General features: G+C 46.0%; 1 protein-coding gene across 4 annotated transcripts in view; it reads right to left on the bottom strand.

Moving 5' to 3' along the window:
• The window catches only part of FRMPD1 (FERM and PDZ domain containing 1), a 76579-nt gene that overhangs the window by 59839 nt on the left and 1892 nt on the right, over nucleotides 1–14848 (bottom strand). For 3 of the 4 annotated variants that reach the window (XM_019649538.1, XM_019649541.1, XM_019649536.1), the window contains exon 1: nucleotides 1286–1895. The gene's annotated coding sequence lies outside the window, so the exon portion shown is untranslated. Of the gene's footprint in view, nucleotides 1–1285; nucleotides 1896–9434; nucleotides 9657–14848 lie in introns of those variants that run through there. The other variant, XM_019649539.1, reaches the window with a different exon arrangement.

Genomic DNA, 14848 nt, shown 5'->3' on the forward strand with positions numbered 1-14848 from the left:
CTAGATTGAAGAATAAAAACGACAGCAACTTGTCTGTTCCCCTTCCCCCAATTCCCCAGCACTGTTCCCACTCCCCCAATTCCCCAATTAAAAAAAAAAAGAAGAAAAGAAAACTCAAAATCCACAAAAGAGCCAAGGTGTGTCACTCTCCTGGCTGTCAAATGCAGGGAGGGTGTGATTTAAGCCCTGTCAGGTAGTGGTGCTCTGAACTTACCAAGTATAGGATCACCTGGAAAGTTTGTTAAAATACAGATAGGTCCCAGCCCCAGAGTTTCTGAAGGTATTGGGTAGGGCTGAGATTTTTGCATTTCTAACAAACTCTAGGTAATGCTGATTGGGACCATACTTTAAGGGTCATCCATGCAGCCTGGCAAATAAATCAAGGGATTCAGGGTAGGATGGTCAGCTGCAGTATATGGTGTTTCTAAAGCTAGAAGATTTGTTTTTTAATTAGACTAAGGCATATGGAAACATTAAATCAGATAGTGGTATTTCCTTCTCACTTGTAATTCAGAAGCTAAATTCTATAGCGTAGACCAGAGGTCGGCAAACTGCAGCTCTTTGGGTACGTACATGTGGCTCTGAAGTAAAACTGAAAATGAAAATAAAACCATCATCGTTTTACTTATAAAATTTTTAAAGGATATTATTCACATAATGGTGATTTCATTTGTTTTACAGGTTTCACAAAACTTCGAGGGACAGGATTGGCTCTTCCATCTCAAAAGTTTGCTGATCCCTGGCGTAGACCAAGCAGTTATGGGCATGGGAGTTAGGAGACCTGGGTTCAAGTCCTGATCCTGTCACTAGTTAGCTGTGCAACCACAGACCACTCGTCCCCCTCTCGGGGCATCATTACATTATCTGAAACACAGAGGTACTCAGCCTGAAAATCTCCAGTGTCAGATCTTACATCCTATGACCTCACGATTTTGAAAACCTGTTGGCAATTTAGTTCCAGAGCTGGATGGTCATCCCATCTACATATAAAATGATTAAAGATACTCCAACTTGAAAACACAAAACAAACATGAGAAATAATGACCAGTTAAATTTGAGATGAACTCATAACAAATAAATGGCAATTATGGAGACTGAATGAACTTTACTTAAATAGGTTTCATAAATAAGAAATGCTCAAAACAAATAACCATGGAAATATATATTTTAAATATATAGCAAAGATATTACAATAAAACAAACAAAAAAACCCCAAATAGCTCCCTTTCTGAGAACAGTCTAGAGAAAACAGGACGTAGTACAGAATAAGAAAACATCAACTCACCAGATGAGCAGAGCTGAAGGGACTTCTCCAAGGAAAGAAATCGGCCCCTCTTCCCCATGCTGGCACCTCTCCGCCATCCCAGGACACTGCTCCCCGGCCTCCCAGCACACAGCTATTTTTAAAGATAAAAGGCCACATTCCCAAGATTGCGGCCACAAGAATGTGACTATCAAATGACCTTCCCATAGCTCGTCAAGTAAAACTGATGGCCGGGCCATGTGGGCAAAGTTGGATGGTCTCTCTGTGGCCCGGGCCCCACTTATCTGCTGATACTGGGCAGCTGCCCCTTTGCCCTGCACATGAGTCTGGCCTCTCTCTTTTCAGCATGACAGGCCCAGAAGGCCTTCAGATGCCATTCTCCTCCTCAAGACCTCAGCCACTGGAAACAGCCGAGAGAGAAAACCCTAGAGGTCCTTGATTCGCTACCTGGCTTCCTCTGTGCCAAGGGCAACAAAGAAGATAAAGCCCAAGGTCTCACAGGGCATCCATTTTACGGTTGTTGAGTTTATCCTGTGCCGGGTCTGCTGCTGGTTCTGCCCAGCCATCTTCAGTTAAAGTTAATAGCAATGGCATTAAGTCGATAAGCCTCATAGCATCCCGGGGAGGCAGGTCACCCTCAAGTACATTATCCCCCCTTAACAGATGGGGAAATGACGCCACGGGAAGATTAAATAACCTGCTGAGCCTCAACAGCCGGCCACAGGTGGAGCCCAAGCCAATCCAGCCCTCATGCCAGCTCATGAACGGATAATACTCTGGATAAAGGATCCCGTGCAGTGCGGACAGTTTGCATGACAGAGGCGAAGAAGGAATAAGCACAGAGAAAACCTTAAAACCACTCCAGTTGTCGCTTTTCTATGTCTCCCGAGAATGCCATGAGAAAAGAATGATTTTTCGTACCATTTGCAACGATATGGATGGACCTAGAGAACATCATACTAAGTGAAATAAGTCAGTCGGAGAAAGACAATTACCATATGATCTCACTTATACATGGAATCTAAAGAACTGAATGAACGAGCATTGTAAACAGAAATCGTCTCAGAGATATAGAGGAACAACTGATGGTTGCTAGATGGGACGGGGGTGGGGATGAGGGAGAAGGGGAAGGGATGAGACAATATAAATTGGCAACTACAATATTGCCACAGGGATATGAAAGACAGTTTAGGGAGTATAATCAATAAAGTTGTAAATATTTTTTAGGGGGTCAGATGGACTCATGTCTTGTTAGGCAGACCACTTCATGGACGGTGTAGAGGCTTGACCACTGCATTGTACATCTGAAGCTGCTGTTGAATAATATTGTATGTCAACTAAGATTTGATATATATGTGGTTATGGGATGTGGAGTACAGTGCGGGGAGTGGAATCAATGGAATTGTAATAGATATGTATGATATCGGGGGAGGGGGCGGATGATTGAGGGAGGGGGTGGTCACTTTGTGAGGGGTAAAAAGTATAACTATTGCATTGTTTTGTACACCTAAAACTAATAATAATAAAAAAAGAATCACACTTTCAAAAAAAAGAAAAGAATGATTTTTTTAATACACAAGTATTAAATAAAAGATGGTGTAGGCATGGATGCAATGAGAGGACAGGCCTATAGGCAGCAAGGGACCTCAGTGACTAGGATCAAAGGAGGGGTCAGGCCAAGCAGGGCCCTGTCAGTGACCTCTGTCCTCTGCACCCACAGGACTCTGCACAAACTGATGATCTCTGGTCTGAAATTATGTCCATTTCGTTCCTTGACACAATGAGTATATGCATATCTAACGTGGGCAAGTCACTGAGAGAGACATAAAGATGAATTGGACTATCCCTGCAGTCAAGAAGCTTGAAATGTCATCAAGGAGTATACATAAATCTCTAAAATAACAAAGTTAAAAATAGTAAGGACCATAGCAGAGAGGCTGGTAGAATGGCTAGGGTTTGATGGTGCAAAGTCACATCCAGCTATGGATACAGTAGGGTGGGATCAAGGCAGGCCTTGTGGAGGAGGTGACCAAGCTATGAAGGATAGGAGAGTGAGACCTGCAGGGGTGGGAAGAAGAGCATTGCAGGCAGTGGCTGGGGATGGCATAGAAAGTGCATAGAAGCGAGATGGCGCCGGGCTACCCTGAAGACAAGTTCAGAAAGAGGGATATGGGAGGCAAAGGGTTGAGAGATTTAGGGTAGGAATAGCAGGTAGAAGCCATATCCCCAAAGGCCTTCAGTGTGGGACTAAGGAGGTTAAATTTCACCCCTAGCCACAGTGCTCAGCATTATACCTTGTTCACAGTAGGCACTCAATACATGTTGATGGAGCAAAATGCAGAAAGGCAATTTAATTGTGGGAAATGCAGAACAACTGTGAAAGAAGATGCCCCCAAAATTACCTTGATTTTTAAAATCAATTGATATATAGTCAGGACAACTCCTAAGTTAATTTTGACTATCTAAAATATATGCTATATTCTGCCCCAAATCAAGACCATAATACTTGCCATCAGCTTCTCACCCAAGAACATTGTGAAAATTAATGATGACGTGATGTCTGTGAAATGTTCAGAGCTCTTTGGAGATGTGTGGCAAAAGGCATCACTATAGTTAATATTTAAAGAGATTCTACCCAGCTCTGATCTCTTTTTCTGCAGACTAATGTTACGTCCACAGGATAAGGTGATGCCAGATTGGCCTCTAAATAAACCTTTCCTACAGACAGCGCCCAAAGCAGGTGCCTTCTCCTAAGTCCCTTACATGTGGCTGATGAAACCACCCCAACAATGCAGGGGTGGTTTCTGACTTGGTTATCCAGGATTACCCAAGTTTATTCAGGGATGTGGGGGCAAAACACATCAGACAGCAGAGCAAAATAGATTTCAAAAAGTGGTCTTCGTTGGGACCCCATTTTTTAAGCATGAGAGAATCCAGTGAAGACTTCAAGGGGAATCATTTTAGCAAAACCCACATCCTAAGCCAGTTAACATTTTTAGGTCTATCACAGTACCCAAGAAAGGAAGAAATAAGAATAGCTCCCTGGGCTCAATTACAAATGGAGTGGAAAAAATAATTTCAAAAGTGCAAGGGGAAAAAAAAATCAATCTCTTTCCTTCCCCCAAAGCTTTCACTTCTATAAATACACTCACACAAATGGACCTAAGACCACTCTTCCTTATGAAAACACTACCTGTCTGGAATTTGCAAGATAAACGATGTGTCTGTACTGCTCTCAGCCCAACAAAGCTCAAACAATGCTTTCCAATGGCTTAGCTCTCCTTAAATAAGTCTCATTTTCCCCTTCTAATGATAAAAGAAATTTCAGTGCATAGAAGCAAATTTTAAAATTTTCCTTCTTAGAAAGAAGAAAATAAAAATTATCCACTATAATCTACAAGTTGCTAATTACCCTTTTAGCCTTTTTTGTGTGAAAACACACACTTTCAACGTCATTGGGCACTTACTATATATACTCGTTTATAGCCTGATTTTCCTCTTGTAACAAAACGCTGTAAAAATGTCCTTGTCTCTTTAGTATTCTACATTATTTTTCATGTCTTATACATGGGAGTGCCATTTGTGAAGCTAAGGCCCTCTTGCTGAACATTTGGGTATTTTAGCAATGTCTATATTAGAAACAATGTTGAGATAACCATCTTTGCATAATCCATCTCTAGTTATTGTCTTAGGATAAATTCCTATGAGTGGCACCGCTGGGTAGAAGACTGTGCACATGTTTCTAAGGCTTTAGACATGGCCAAGTTACCTTCCAGAAAGGTTATCCCAGGCTCACTCCCTCAGTCAACGGGAAAGCTATTTTCCCCAAGCGCTCACTGATCCCTAATTTCGTAATAAAGGAGGTGCTATTGCTTTTATTTGCAGTCCTTTGGTTACCGTGGAGGCAGATTACGTTTAGTGCCTGCAGTGTTTTCAGAGTACTTTTTAGTACATGCTATTCATTGGAAAGCCAACATCCCATTCCTTCTCCAAAGGGTATTTCCCCGCTACCACCACCGGCCACCTCCAAGGGCAGCCCAGTGGTCCTCCTGCCCACCACCTGCCACCCACATTTTCACTTGGGTGCTCTCCACTCCTTTCGCAATTTCACAGTTCCAGCAGTCAGTCAGGCTGAGAACCCGATAATCAGTCATGTGTTGGCTCATCCTGTTATTCACCTGATATCTCTTGGGGGGGTGGGGGGGTGTCTTGTAATGCTCCAGGCATCATACTAAGAGAGAAGTAGAAACAAAACACTATGAAAATCCTGGAGAGGGAGAATCAATGAAGCTCAAACAGCAGAAGTACACTTGAATTAAGGGATAGGTTGGAGTTGTATTGGTAGGTGAAAGCAGAGCAGACCCAGCAAAGGGAACCCCATGAGCAAAGGCCCTGACACATGCTAACGTGTCATTTGCTGGAGGAATATTTTCATTATTAAGGCATGAGAAGGAGGGGCTGGAGATGAGACTGAAAAGTGAGCTCATGCTGAATTCACCTGCTGTGCTGCTCTCTTTCCTGCACCTCCACTCTGCTTGCAACCCCTGGCCCATCTCCATCGCAGACTCCTCCAAAAAGCCTTCCAGAGAACCATTCTTACCATCCATCTCTCCACACGTCTCTGCCCAGGGCCGAAGTCCTGGCACTCACACCTATCTACTCAGCAAACCCCAATGAAGAGATTGGCTCTGTTCCCTGATTCCTGGGTATATATTTTATCAATCCAGCTAGAGAAGAAACTTCCAGATAGTGATATATTCTCTCGTAGCCTCTCCACGCTGGGCTAACTTATAATAGGCAATCAATAAAAGCTTATGGAATCTAACCAAATTAAATTGGGCAGAATAAATACAAGAGAAGGGATGAGAGTGCACAGTGTGTACGAATCTAACTATCACTCAGACAACTGGGAAAATTGAAACTGTCTTTGAAAATTAGATTCTGAACACAATCGTGGCAAAAAAATAGATCAATTCTCTTCAGACATGTAATTCTGTATCTACCTAGACACTTCTCAGTTAGGCACCCAAACAGTACTTGTTAAACTGTGCTGCACATCCAAGAGCGTCTCTGTGAATAAAGGTCAATATATTCCAGAGACATGGAGTTTTCTTTTCTTTGCAGGAAGCTGGAGGAGAAAAAAGGAAACCAGGCCGCTAATACATGCTGTCTCTGCTGGGATTTTCCATACTGATAATTCCAATTCAAAGTAAAAGTCCCAATGCCACCTGGGAGGAACCAGTCTCCATCATTCATGCTCTCATGCAGGCAACAAACATTTCTAAATAATTCTTCCCTGAAGGCAGAGAGCCCATATGTTCCTCAAGTGGCTAGTCTCTCTCTGTTCTGGTTCGGACTCCCCAGCTCTGGATGTATCCCCTGCCATAGCATTCATCACGCTGCTTTGATTGTTTGTCCCCACACTGGGCTGTGACTGCTACAAAGCTGATGACTGTTTCTCTGTCCTTATTGCCCTGGGGCCTAGACTATCACCCTCTACATAGTGGATGATCAATCTGTATTGTGGGATTAAACGTAGTGCCAGGGCTATAACGGACCTTAGACAGAACCCAGCCCACAGATAGGAAACTGAGGCCGACAGGGAAAGCAGCCTCTCCAAATACAGACAGAGAGCTGGTGGTAATTAATCGGTGCAAGAGAGAAAGAAATCAAAGATGTCAGCAATGCTCGAGGAATTAGGAGGCTGAGGGGCTTGATGGCATAAAGGATGACCACTTGGGAGAAAACAGCCTCTAACTCGTGGAACAAGTCTTTTCTCTTCTCCATGACAGCCCTTCAGAGCATATAAAAAGGAAACTAACATTTATTGAATATTTACCGGGTGTAGGTGGAAAACAGCGCTCATGTCCTCCCTGTGTCTTCTTTTCTGTAAGTTTAACACTCACAGATGATCAATTAAATAAGCAAGTAAATAATGTGCCTCAGGTCATGCAGCTAGGGAACCTGGTCTGACTGAGTCAAAAGCCCAGGCACCTTCTCCTGCACCCCACTGCCTCTCTGACCCAAGCCCTGGGGCTACAGGATACCAAGGAAGAGATGCTAGACCGCTAGACTGAGTGAGTGAGTGAGCGAGCAAGTTCACAGGGGGGCTTAGCCATGTCCCAGGCAACAGGCAGCAGCTCCAAAGGCTATTAGGTCTGCGGCCTCCCGGCCCTCTGAAAGTACAGAGCAGGCACCATCCCTCGCAAGTACTAGGCTGACAGGCCAGACCCACTTTGGGAGCAGGCATAAGATGGAGAAACACAGAGGCCCGCATTGGCCCTTCACTTAGTTAGGATACCACTGGGGACAGTAGAGAGCAGTGAGGGCTGCGGGGAACCAGATGCAAGTAAGGCAGTCATCAAAATCCCAGTCCTTCATTTCATCAGTCAGCACTGTTTGCCACGCCTCTTCTGGGCTCTGGGTTGAGCGGGCAGCAGGGCTCAGCCCCCGCCCGGGGAAGCTCACAGTCCAGTGTGGCAGGTTACATGGAGACACCCTGTGACCCCATGATCTGGGGAGCGTTATCTTGGAGGAGGGATAAGGAGGCAGGAGTGGGAGAGCTTCCCCAGCCTGGAAAAGACTTCCCAGACAAAGCAGGACATTTTGTTGTGGGGATATCTCCAAGTAGCTACATCAAACAAGCCTTGTCAAATGGAAAATCACTGTTCTTTACACTCAGAAGCAAAAGGGGAAGCGGAGATCTCGAAGTGCTCCTCCTCCCTTGTCGTTAGGGCTCCAAGCAGAACTATTGAAACGTCTGCCTTACTAGATGATCCTTAAGGTCCCTTTCAAACCTGAGTTTCTTACAGTTCAGCTCAGGTTGGAGGACTAGGAAGAGGTAACACGGGATCCTGGTAGGGATACAACTGAGGACACCTTTGCGTGTACTGCTGGTCTATCCACCTTTTCCCTCTTTCTCTCTCTCTTACTCATCCATTATGGCTCAGTTCAAATGCCAGTCCCTCCTGGAAGCCTTCCTGGATCTCGCCCAAGGCATGGCCAGCCCTCTGCAGGGCTCCCAGGGGTCTCTGTAACACCTAGCACCCTGACCTGCACTGACTTCCTGCCAGCTGCAGGTAGGGCAGGGACTGTCTGATTCACCCGTCTCATGCCTCTTTCCCACCCCCTCCAGTCCCCATGCCTGCTTAGGCCTTTCTTAGCAAAGCAAACCGAACTGCGCAGAGCAGCAGTCCAGGAGGATGGATGCTCTGGGCAGGTGTGAGCCGTAATCCTGGAGCAGCAGTGACAGCCATGACAGAGAGTATAGAGCTGCTTGGTGCCAGGCCCTCTCAGGCCACTCTCCTTCCTCTGCTTCCTGACGCTCCACCGCCGGCTTCACCAGACCCAGCCCTCCTGCCTGCCACAGGTCTTTTGGGCACTCTGAAATATCCACTGCAAACAAAGCGCTGCAGACACTTTTGGGAGAAAAACACATTTTCTTGGGCATTGCATTTGGAGAGCCCATTAGCCAGCAACAGACTAAAGCCCCCACTGAAAGGACCACGGGGCTTCTGAAACACACTAGCTAAAGGGCAAGAAGATCAAACTACAACACACTTTCAAGGCTGCAAAGCACATTTCCTGATTTTTTTTAGAGAAAGAGATACGTTCTTGGGCGCTGAGAATATAGCTAATTTCCCTCAAGCTCAATGAGCCAATCTGGGACTAAGTTTGAGGGAAAGAAAACACAAGGACTTTAAGTCTTCCTCTACGTGTCCCTTCTCTACCCAGAGCCCGTTCACTAAGTCCAAGAACTGGTAATGAATATTTTAATAGCCAGCTTCTCCTTCCCATTGATAAAAACTCCACTGACGAGCCAGAGTTAGCTAATGAAAATGAGGGAGTGGACCAGGAAGACCTGCGTGTGCCTGGGCAGCCCAATCCCTGAGCCCCACCCCCATCTGTGGGACAGGAACGATGACAGCAGCCCCAGTGCCCTCACATTCTGGATACTCAGCCCCGATGCTGCAGGAAAGAAAACACTTGAAACATGCAGAATGAAGACCGAAGGCTGGTGACACACAGAGGAAGACCCCGGAGAGCTGGGTTCAAATACAATCAAGAGAAAATACAATCACATAAATAGAGAAAGTAGACAGGCAAAGGCTGAATGGCGGCCCCTAAAAAGTATGCCAGCGCCCTAATTCCAGGAACCTGTAAATGTTACCTTCTTTGGAAAAAGGGTCTTTGCAGATGAACTTAAGGATCTTCAGACGGGAGTTTATCCTAGATCATCCAGGTAGGCCCTAAATCCAGTGACAAGTGTTCTTTTATGAATGAGGCAGAGGGAGGTTTCACACAGACAGAAGAGAAGGAGGCAACGTGACCAAGGAGGCAGAGATCGGAGGGATGTGTCCACAGGTCAAGAAATTCCATCAGCCACCAGAATCTAGAAGAGACAAAGAAAGGATTCTCCCTTAGAGCCTCCAGAGGGAGGATGGCCCTGCCAACACCCTGATTTCAGACTTCTGGTCTTCAGAACTGTGAGAGAATAAATTTCTGTAATTTTAAGCCGAAGTCGTGGTGATTTGTTACAGCAGCCACAGGAAACTAATACAGCGTCATAGAAGTAATTGGACTGATGAAGTATCTGAGTCCCAGAAAGGGGGCTGACTCACCCAGAGCCACTCCACAGCCCACCAGGCCTCTCTGACACCAAAATGCATGCAGTTCCCCAGTGGCCCAAAGCAGAGCCCAGAAGAGGGCCTGACAGTAAACTCTAGTAAACTGCGCCTCCGGCTATGCGAACACAAAGACAGATTCTGGCCCTCCGGCTGGTCAGGCGCCACCTGCACAGCTGTGTCAATTCTTAGCTTTGTCCTTTTCAGAGGACTGGCTAAACTGGGGCGTTCTGACTGAAGAAGTGAAGACTTGGGGACCTGATACCTCTTTGAATGTCCAAGTGGCTTAAATGGCTGTTATGGGGAAGAAGCAATGGATTTTTGTGTGGGGCTTCAAAGAGCAGCATCAAGGCCAATGGGGCAGCCACGGCCTGGAGGAAGAGTTTGGTTCAGCATAATGAAGAACTTTCTAATAATCAGAGCCAGCTGACAATGGAATAGGAGTGCCTCAGGGGTTGGCAGGTCTAAGCAGAGAGAGGCTGGCTGTGCTAGGGGAATTCCTGCACCAGACAAAGGCGGCACTTGGTCATCTCCGGAGTTGGCAACCCTGTTTGAAGGTCCATGACTGTTGGCAAAAAATATCCTGTAAAATATCCTGCCTGAATCGAGGCTTTCGGCAGGGAATGCTCTCACTAAGGAACTGCTTATTGCCCAGCTTTTGCGAAGAACAAAGTTATACTGCAACTACCCAGGAATGAGCTCAGCAAAGAAATAATCACTTCTTGCTCCTATATACGAAATGCACCCTGCTCCAAGGAAGGAATTAGAGGAAGAGCATAAATCTCCTTATGGACATCACCCTCCAACCTGAGCAGGAGCCAGCCGCACACGCACCAGCAGCCGGGCAGTCCTGGACAGCCTGGGCCTGATGTCCTCCTCCAAGGGAAGCCAGAGAACAGAGGCTCCAACTACCAATGGAAGTGTTTTCATAAGAACAAATAAATGGCACCCTCATTTTTATTTTTAAGAATTGCTTTTCCTTTTGCATCCTTCTGAATTCTACATTTGGAACAGAGGAAAAAAACAAAGCAGTAGCTCAGAAGCTTAACGACGTTGATGCTCACAAGTTAGCCTCAGAGAGGTCTTTCTTTTTTGGGGGGCAGGGGTATTGCTATCGCTGGTTGTGACACGGTATAGCCTACACCCTACATTCTGGATACTCAGAGAACAGGAAGCGCAGCATTTCTCATCTGCCTGCACATCTGTCTTCTCTTAAGTCAAAATCTCAGAGAACTAAGCACTGTCGCATCCGGATGAATTCCTCTGAAGCTCCTTCTGTTTAGGATTTTGAAAATTTGCCATGTTACTCTTTTACAAATGGCTGAGCTTCTCAGATCATTCCTCAAGAGAGGCCAAAAGAACATACTTCATAATTTTAGACTTACTACCATATATTTTCTAGCCTATAATTACTGGGGTTTTTTTCCTCTTTCCCCCCCACCCCCAAAGAACCAGTGTTAAGCGCACACATCATTTAGCAGCCAGCTTGTGAAAAGATTGGAAGCCTGAACCATTTCTAACCAAAGGCAAAAAGGTCTCCAAACATCAGGTGAGGCCCTGAAAATGGTGTCACTTCAGTGCAAGTAATGGCTTACTGCCCTCACTTCAATCGGCCAAGCACCAAATTGGGTTTCCCACTGTCTTCAGGCAGATAATTTTTTTTTTAACGCTAATATCTGCAGCGCTGCATAATGTAATCTATAGTTACCAAAACAAATTTAAGGCCACGTTATCCTGCTTCCATGAATATATACTAAGTTTGGTGTATATCTTAGACTATAGTAGGACAGCTACAACAGCTGTGCATAAATCAAAATTTTATATACTGAAGGGTGTTAAGTACACAGGCATGTCTGGTATTTGAAAGCTTTCCATATCAGCTCTTTTGGGATGGTGAAGAATCCTTTTATGATATAAACAATTATTGCCAAGTTTATCAAGCTTGAAGGTTCAGATTTTACATAGGATATTTATTACAATAGGCCATATTAAAAAGCTAAATTCAAAATTCAGACTCGTCTTTGAGGTTACCTCCACTCTTCATCAGATGAAGGCCCTACATTTCGGGGCATCCACGTGCCACAAGTGAGTTCAGCCGAGAACCACAACCCCTGAGCCTCAGCATCGTGTTTCTGGCTTGACTCAAATCAGATCTCGGGAAAATCACAGGCTTGTGTTAATCCAGTGCAGCAAACACATATCAAGCTTGCACTAAGGCTAGGCTCTGTGAGGAGGGCTAGAGGGTAGAGGTAAGAGGGACATTGTGCCCATCCTCTCACAGCTGTGGCCACATACACAAAGTGACCACACACTAAGTTCTTTAAGGTTGACAGTGATGGCATCTCTGTGAGAGGTACTACGTGCAGTGGGAGGTGAGGGGAAGATGCAAACCCTGGGACAAGGGGACGCGGAAGACAGTTCCAAGGGCTGATAGGATTTGAGCTGGGCTTTCAGGCGTGAGCAAGGCCACCCGGGCACATGCTATGCAGAGGGGACAAGTGGAAGAGCAAAGGCCTAGAGACCTGGAGGTAGGAGGGATTCGTGTGGAGGACAGGGTGACGAGTGAGAGAAGAGATGGAAACGGCCCATCATGTCTGCCGGTCTGAGGACTCCGGACTTCATTATCCATACACAAGGGGCTCCCTGAAGGTTTCTGGGCTGCACTTTAGAGAAAGCAGAAGCCTGAGGTTCAGAGAGAGAACGGAAAACTGGGGACATGTTTGAGAGAGATTTGGGGAGTAAAAACGACAGGACTTAGCGAGTGACAAGATTTCAGTAAGGAGGTCACAGATGACTGTTCTCCCCTGCCATGGAGTTTCCAGCCTGGGAGTGGGAGGGGGACACTGGCCATCAGGTGTCCCACAGCCAGTGGGCAAGCCTAGCTTTGGTGGCTCCATGGGCTCAGCCCGCCCGCCCATGCCTCCCTTTGCACATGGATGAGCACCTCCAGGAGCACTACTTTTCAGGGCTTGTCAATGACGGAGAGAAGGGGAGAATAGTGGAAGGAGGGGGACAGAGCAGAAAGGAGGAGGGGACGGGTGAGAGAGGGAAAGAGAGATGGAGGGAAGAAGTGGGTCTATAGTGGAATGCCCCTAAAACTACAGCAGCAGCAGCAGCAGCTCACCACACTACTTGGGCCTGTTCTCACAGGTGAGATTGCTGAGGCTGGGTGTTCCTCTTTTCAGAACTCCCAAACCACAGTGTTGTATTAAAGGGGCAGAGAACCTGCTCTGGAGTCTCCCCAATATCTGTGCAGGTAGCCTGTCTAGTCTTAGAACACACCAAGCCCTTTCAGGCCTCCAGGCCTTCACATGTGCTGTTCCCTGTGCCTGGAACAGTTCCCCACCCCCTTAATTTAACCTTTATTTGGTGCTCCTTATATACCTGGCACTATTCTAAGTACTTTACATACATCAACTCATTTAATCCTCACAACAACCCTATCAGGTTAGGGTTATTATCCCCCGTTTACTGATGAAGAAATTTGAAGCCCAGAAGATTAAATAACCTGACCGTAGAATACATTTAGTTGTCAGGAAGGGACAGTATTCAAGTCCTGGTGGTGTTGCCCCTGGGTCTACCTTCTGCATCCCCAAGCTATGCTGCCTTTTGCAGAGCTGGACTGCCCCTCCCCCAGCTCTAGTTATGACTGGCTCTTCTCCTTTAGCTCTCAGTGGCTCAGACATGCCTCCCCTGCCCACCCTCAGATGAAGCAACCCCCCCCCATTACCTTCTCTCACATTACTTTGCTTATTTCCTTCCCGCCCTTAGCACAACCTGTCATTATCTTATTTATGTATCTACTTATTTATTTTGTTTCTCCAACTAGAACATAAATCCAGAAGGCAGGGATCTTCCTTTTTGTTCCAATGTATTCCTGGAGCTAGAGTAATTCTCTGGCACCGAGTAGGTGTTCTATGAATGAACAAACGAAGGACAGCGTCGTGGATGCTCTGTGGTGGCACACAGGGTCATAACGTATGTTCTTTACATCCTTTCCTGTTCTCCTTCATTGGCTGCTGCAAATCCCCAGCAACCTACACTAAGACAGATGGGAGCCAGCGCCCATTTCCCAGCATATATGCACCATGCTGATATATTTATGCCTGTATCTGACTGTCAAATTCCCTCACCTGGGTCCTTGGACATATAGTGATAAGGCAGGGACTATGTCTTCCGATCAGCCCCTCTGTGGCCTCCCACCACTTAACAGCATTTACAGGGTACTGGCTGCTCTTGATGTCAGTGCCGAATTTGAGCACCCTCCAGATAAAAAAAATCCCTGCCCTTTGAATCAGGAGGCACCTTGAATACAATTGACATTGTCACAGGAAGCCATCCTGGTGGTGAGGTTCTAAGTCAATACAGCAAGCTAAAACAAGAAGCACCATTTAGGGATCCCAACGGTGTTTAGCACCATTTATGGAGCTTACCCATGAATACAATAATGAAAGGAACTTATCAAACACCTATTGTATGCAAATACTCAGGCGCTTTTACACATGATCTCATTTAACCCTGTAAGTTTGGAATTATTATTATTCCCCTTTCACGAATGAGAAAGGTGAGAGAAAGGTGAGGCTCGGAGGCCCAATACACCAAAGCCAATATGGATTCAAGGCCAGGTTCAGAGCCTTCTGAACCTCTGCCCACCGTCCTCCGCTCTGAATTGTCCTGCCTTCTCTTGTGCTTCCACCAGATGCACCATTCTCCATGTTGGCTCCACGCTTTCCTGCCTCTGTACCTTTGCTCTTGACCTAAGATGACCTTTCCTTGACCTAAATTCCTTGACCTAAAATGACCTTTCCACTTGTCACCACCCTGTTGAAATCCTCCTCTTCCTTCTGCTTTCCATGGTGCAGGCTTCCTCAACCTCCCCAGTTAGAATTTGCCCTCCTTGGTGTTCCCAGAGATCTCAGGTGGTAACTCCCAGAATGACCTATGGTCTGATCCTCTTTAT

The sequence above is a fragment of the Hipposideros armiger genome, unplaced genomic scaffold, assembly GCF_001890085.2.
Source record: "Hipposideros armiger isolate ML-2016 unplaced genomic scaffold, ASM189008v1 scaffold_133, whole genome shotgun sequence".
NCBI classification, from domain to species: Eukaryota; Metazoa; Chordata; class Mammalia; order Chiroptera; family Hipposideridae; genus Hipposideros; species Hipposideros armiger.